Genomic DNA, 6673 nt, shown 5'->3' with positions numbered 1-6673 from the left:
CATCCTGCTCTTATCTGAGTATGGCGCATGGGGCCCAGGGTGTCTTATAACAGTTTAAAAAAGCATTCAATAAACAGTTCTGTTAAAAACATAGTTAAATGTAGTAGAAAGGATAACATCATAATTTGACCCATACCTTTGCAACGGTTAAGAGCTATAGGCATGCCATATACCAGTGGTGGCAAACCTATGGCACGTGTGCCAGAGGGGGCACTCAGAGCCCTCTCTATGGGCATGAGTGCCATCTCCCCAGCACAGAGTTCACCAGAGTTCATTACTAGAAAGCCAGAGGAACACAACACTTTGTGATAAATAAGTGGGTTTTGGGTTTCAGTTTGGGCACTCGGTCTCTAAATTGTTCGCCATCACTGCCATATACAATGTGTGTGAGAGAGAATTTGCCTGCAGAAAGAGAAGAGTTAGGGGCCAGCCAAGACTCCTATGGGAGGGAATTTCACAACTTAGGGGTAGACACTGAGAAGGCTCTGTCATCTGTCCTCACTAAACAGACTTGTGATGGTGGTGGGACCAAGAGAAGGCCCTCCCATCGAGATCTTAAAAGTTGAGCAGGCTCGTGGTGGTCTCCCAAATGTCTCCCAAAACTACAAATCCAGGATTCCATAGCATTCAGCCATGATAGTTAAAACAATGCCAAAGTGCATTAACTCTGCAGTGCAGATTAGACCTAAGTCTATAAAAAAAACTCATGGTACCACTTTCACTCAGTTAGTCTCAAAGGTGCTACAAGATCCCGTTGCATACTAATATTCCAGACTAACACAGTTATGTCTCTGAATTCCACATCTAGGTATGAGTAGCAATAGCAATAGCACTTTACATTTCTGTACTGCTTCATAGTGAACTAAGCACTCACTAAGCAGTTTACAAAGTGTAAGCTAATTGCCCCCAACAAGCTGGGTATTCATTTTACCAACCTAGGAAAGAATGGAAGGCTGAGTCAACCAGGACCCCTCTGGGATCGAACTCACAACCTTGTGGCTGCAGTACCGGCATTTAACCACTGCACCAGCAGCGCTCCACAACTTTGCTTGGGTTCCACATTCACATCAAGGAGATTTGGATTGAGAAAATCTGTGTTTAAAAACTGGAAGGTGAGAATTTCACACCCTCATTCTAGCTGCATGACACTTGTAGCTCTCCTGTGTGAAGGCTCAGCACTTGTTCGCGACTATGTTTTCCCAGAAGATCACCAATTGTGCATTTTTGTATGAATGGCACGGCGGTGACTTTCTCCGGGTACAGTACATCCGACAGAGCTGGAAGTTATTAATGCTATTAGAATATTAGTCAGGTCCCAGTGACTGGAATGCAAACCACGTAGAATGCAGATAGAATCAGTGTCGGACAGGTTCTTTTTGTGCTTCGGTTACAAGTGTCATGGGAAAACTTTGTCAGGGAGAAAAGTTCCTCCAGCTGAATAATTGATATCAGCTGCACTGACTGAGGAGGATCCAGGGAATAAACAGTCAAGCCAATAACCTTAAGGTAGGGCAGCAGGACAGCACTGCTGAAGGGAGAAGGGGAAAATAGTCTTCAGAGAGGACGAGTGAGTAAATCAAGAACATGGTTCAAGTCAACATATGTTTTTGGAAGGCGGAACGTGCAACAGAGCATGAATTCTCCATCATCAGTCCTTGTCATCGAGAAGGAAACAACATTTCTCCATGTTTCCCCCTCCTCTGGCTACGGGACACAGATATATTCAGGGACTCTGGGACTTGGGCATCCAGCACACAAACCATGACAACCAACTCGCTCTTTAATAAAGACTGTTTATCCAATTGTATCCTTTGTTTAACTATGGGGAGAAAAAGAAAAGAAAGGACTGACAGTAAAGCGACTAGAGAGAAGCCTCTCCATCTCTCCTCCATAATCATTAAATATACATTTAATTTTGCATTCAGCCTTCCCCGACTGACCTCCCACAAAAAGACACCCCCATCTGCCCATAGCGATTCTCATTATCTACCTATCTTTTAAACTATTTTAATAATTAATTTTAACCTGGACCTGTAATTGAGTGTGTTTTTTGAATTTGTAATTCAGTGTTGTTACTGTTATGTTGGTGGAGAGTTGGGGCTGTGCAATTTATGATTTGTTGCATGTATGTCTATCTTTTATTGTAACCTGCCTCGATCCGCAGGGAGAGGTGGGCAAATCATCATCATCATCATCATCATCATCATGAAGAGTTGTCCTCCCTTAGCTCACTGCCATTAACTTTATAGATAGACAGACAGACAATTTTACATTTGTTAGCTGCTTTTTATGTAAAAGCTGGATGGGGGAAATATAATTTTATCGGCATCACAGAAGCAGAGTTGACAGTGTCCCCAAGGGCTGTTTACTTTAACTCCTTGCCAGTGCATATATCTATCAAATTATTTTTAAATAAATAATAATAAAACAAAATGACATTCTAGGCTTTGGATGTGATTCAGAACGCAAACACAGGTTAAACACCAGCCCCCACAATGTCACTTTTGATTGGATTTCTGACCAAACCTGTAGGTAAAATATCACGAACGAGTGGCCACCACCTATGTGTAACCTGTATATTTCCTCCCTGAATACATGGCTGTTGAGGCTAATAAGCATTGATTCACCTCCCCTCAATGGCTGCTTCTATTACCTTTGTTAAAGCCACTCACTTGTGGAGATGATTTCTATGAAGGAGCACTTTCCCTAGCCATATAATCACACTTTTCATGATACCCAACAAGTTTATTTAAAAGCAAAGTGTTTCAAAGGCAAGGATGTAGCATTTAAATCCTGCTTTTTAAACACAACCTGCCAACAAAATTTCAACTTGATGAATGGCCAAAAACTGACTTCCAGAAGAAATTCGAGCCGAACAGGGGGTACAATGAGATAAAAATTATAAATCTGTAATCGATAATGTTCTCTCTCTCTTTTTTTGGATGAGGTTTACAGTTTGGTTTTTGCAGTCTCTGTAATTTTACCTTGGTGTAATACCAATCGAAAAACGATGCCACTTCATAGTGGGTCATTCAAAAAAAAAAAAAAGGGGGGGGGAGAGAAAGGTAGTTATTTCTGAATTGCTGTGGGTTTCTTTTTTTAAAGGGAGAAATATAGAAGAGCTCAAACCAATGTATCCAATCAGAGGGAAAATTGTAGACTATTTTCAGTTTCAGGGCTCCATTCCACAAAATTGTAGTGTCACCAGCGCCGGCCTTACTTATGGTATTTAGAATCACTGAAAAAGGAAGGTGGAGTGGAGGGAAAGTGAAAGCAACAGGGAGTTTGCCTGTATGAACCAGAAATACATCATCCATTCAAGAGAGGAGGAAAAAAGCCAAGCAAGTTGGAGTGTCCAAGGACATACGACTGCTGAAGGCAGCAAAGGGAAGGAAAGACACTGTCTTAACTTGGCAAGCTAACAGGTTATATTTAGAGAGGCAAACTCATTTAATAAGAAGCTGCAAGCAAGGATTTGTCGTTGTCTTCAAGTCGTTTCCAACTTATGGCGACTCTAAAGCAAACCTATCATGGGGCTTTTTTTGGCAAGTTTTTTCAGAGGGGGTTTTGCCATTGCCATCCTCTGAGGATGAGAGAGTGTGACTTGCCCGAGGGCACCCTGGTGGCTTTCCATGGCCAAGCTGGGATTTGAACCCACTACTCCAGAGTCATAGTCCAATGTTCAAACCAATACTGCAAAGATGCCAAATTCTAATCAGAGTTAGGGTGGGGGGACCTTTTGGAAAATGACTCCCTGATTCTCACTGGCCATATTCTGGGAAATGGGGCCATGGTGCCATGTGGGCAGGGTCATGGCATCCAGCGTGTGGACACTGCGCCATGACTCTACCCACAGGCTTGCAGGGCTGTTAATCACTGCATGTCATGGAGGTTTCCCAAGCATAGAGTTGCCATAACTTTATTATTATTATAAGGTGAAGCTACTGTACATGCACCTTTCAAGCCATTTCTTGGTGCCTCACATATCTGACGCAGCTCAGTTATTCCTGTTTATGTGTATGAGAGCTAGCATGGTTTGAGTGCTGGACTATGACTCTGGAGACCAGAGTTCAATTCCCAGCTTGGCCAAGAGACCCGCTGGGTGACCTTGGGCTGGTCACATGCTCTCAGCCTCATGGAAGGCAATGGCAAACCACCTCTGAATACATCTTGCTAAGAAAACCCTGTGATTAAAAAAATAAAATAAAATGACATTCCAGGTGTCAAAATACAAATATGGGTTAGGTTGGTCATAAGTTGGAAAGGATTGGTGGCACACAGCAGCAGCAACAACAACAACAACAATATGTGAATTCCTATAATGCTTGCATGACATAAGTCCTGAACTGAAAATATTCTTTTCAGTCCAGGATTCTTCTCATCACACTTGAAAAACATGTTCTATAACCATTAAAAATATTTCTGAATATTATTTCAATCCCTAATCTGTTTTCTACTGCTTTAGCAGTTATGGAACCATCCTATGGAAGCCAGGGATTTGTAGGTTGATAGAGTGATATGACTGGCATTCTCTGCAGTGACTCCCCTTATTGCAACATGCAAGCTTCCTAGAGAAGCTTTCTATGTGTCTGAAAAAATCTACAGATCCCAGGAGTCCATAGGATAGAGGCTTGGGAGTTAAAGTGGTATCAGAGTGTTATAACTCTGGAGTGCAAAATACAATAAAATCCCAAACCCACAAAATAGTGATACTGGGGTGCAGCTGCACTTCAAGCAAAAATCTCTGCTGCTAGAAAGTGAGGATGCCCTATGCTATAGTCCTACTCCACAGTTACCCTGGATTTCTTACAATGCTGCTTAGTTGGTTAAAAAAAGATCAGAGAACCACCCCAGTTTGTGTTTGAGTTGTGAGAAAAGACAAGTAAGGATTTCCTTCCTTCCTTCCTTCCTTCTTTCCTTCCTCCCTCAATGATCTGCTCCAAGACTCATGCTCCCTGCCTTAATAGAAGGCATTCCTATTTTACTCTAATAAATTATGTGGGGAATAGAACAATTTGCATGCATTTTATTAAACCAGGTAATACATTTCTCAAATAATCTTTCACAATCTGAAGGGGGGAGAATGCTTCCGACAATTGATCCAGGGCAACAGAGAGATGATTTGCTTTAGGCTTACCACAAGCACCATAGTGACATTTGAAAGAGTGCATTGGAGTCTCTAATTACATAAGAACTAGCAATCAGCACAAATTGAATTTAGGGTGCATTCCTTTGTATTTATTTTGAGCGGATTTCTCAGAAGTTACATCTGGTCAAATGGGCTGTGCCCTCCATTTGTACAGTTTACATGCAAGCTATAATTATCCAGAATTAGACAATGCAACTGATATATATATATATATATATATATATATATATATATATATGAGGGATGTTTCTGAAATTAAATGCTTTCAATTGACAGTACATCTAAAGCAACTTGCTCCAAGCAAATTCATCCTCAAGCAGCTCCCTTCCAAGAAACTAAGGCCCTCATGTTGGTCTTTACTAGCAAATGTTCTGATATATTTGCCATGCCATAGTACTGTTCACAGTGTGACTATGCCTTTCTCCCAATGAAACACATGCAAAGGAGGCTTTCAGCATGGAGATCAAGCCACCCAAAATACTAGGTGTGGGATTGGGGGGGGGGGGCAAGTCCTGTCTTCAAAATAACCTGTTAAAATTAGACCACCAAGACTCCTATGAAGTTGAATATCCTCACAAATTATCAATTAGAAGTGCATTAAATGATCAAATACAAAGAAATGTCAGCTGGAATCCTGTTGTGGTACAGTATTATGAATGCATAACCACCATAGTTACAAAGCTATCTGATGTAGTATGATGTAGTAAATAAGTGTAGTATGACGTAGTGAGCAGGCATTGGATCACCTTGGTGGTCTTGACATGTCCCCAAAACTAGGAAATATGTATGGATTGCAAATACCAAGCAGTTACAAATTCATAACTCAAAGTTATACATCTGTTACTCCCCAACAGGATTCTGGTCAACAAGACAACGGTTATTGTTGAACCTCCTAGGAAAAATAAAGGCTGCCTGCAATCTACCGTAAGCACACTTGGGCTGCATCCACACTGCAGAAATAATCCAGTTTGACAACACTTTAATTGCCATGTCTTAATGCTATTGAATTCTGCAAACTGTAGTTTTGTGAGACATTTAGCTTTCTTTGTCAGAGAGCTCTGGCACCACAACAAACTACAAATCCCAAGATTCAATCGCATGGATCCATAGCAGTTAAAGCAGTGTCAAACTGGATTATTTCTGCAGTGTGGATGCAGGCTTATTTGCAAATAAGCTCCACTGAACACATGGAGGGAATTTCTAGGCACACACCATGCTTGCAAAAGTCTTCATATTTAGGGATGCTTCAATAATAATGGGCAGAAGAAGATAATGGTTTGGTCTTCCCTTGCAAGTGGGCAAAATTAATAACAACCTACCTGCAAATGTTGAGCCCTCTGACCTGAAACACAATTCTGGAGTCCCTAGCTTTCTGAATTAGGCAACAGACTTTAGCTACATCTAGTGGTTACCCAAGTAGAGGAGACTCACCAAACCAGTGGAATTTATATAAATATCGACTTATGGCATTCCCATTGATTGGGAACTGCAGTTGCAACTAGCAATTGGCTTTGGGCCTTTGAT

At 41.3% G+C, this 6673-nt stretch overlaps 1 protein-coding gene across 1 annotated transcript in view; it reads right to left on the bottom strand.

Moving 5' to 3' along the window:
* CDH13 (cadherin 13) overlaps positions 1-6673 on the bottom strand; it is a 651716-nt gene that overhangs the window by 540683 nt on the left and 104360 nt on the right. The gene's annotated exons all lie outside the window — the stretch shown is intronic.

The sequence above is a fragment of the Sceloporus undulatus genome, chromosome 8 (genome assembly GCF_019175285.1).
Source record: "Sceloporus undulatus isolate JIND9_A2432 ecotype Alabama chromosome 8, SceUnd_v1.1, whole genome shotgun sequence".
NCBI classification, from domain to species: domain Eukaryota; kingdom Metazoa; phylum Chordata; class Lepidosauria; order Squamata; family Phrynosomatidae; genus Sceloporus; species Sceloporus undulatus.
This window is presented reverse-complemented; position numbering and strand designations above follow the sequence as displayed.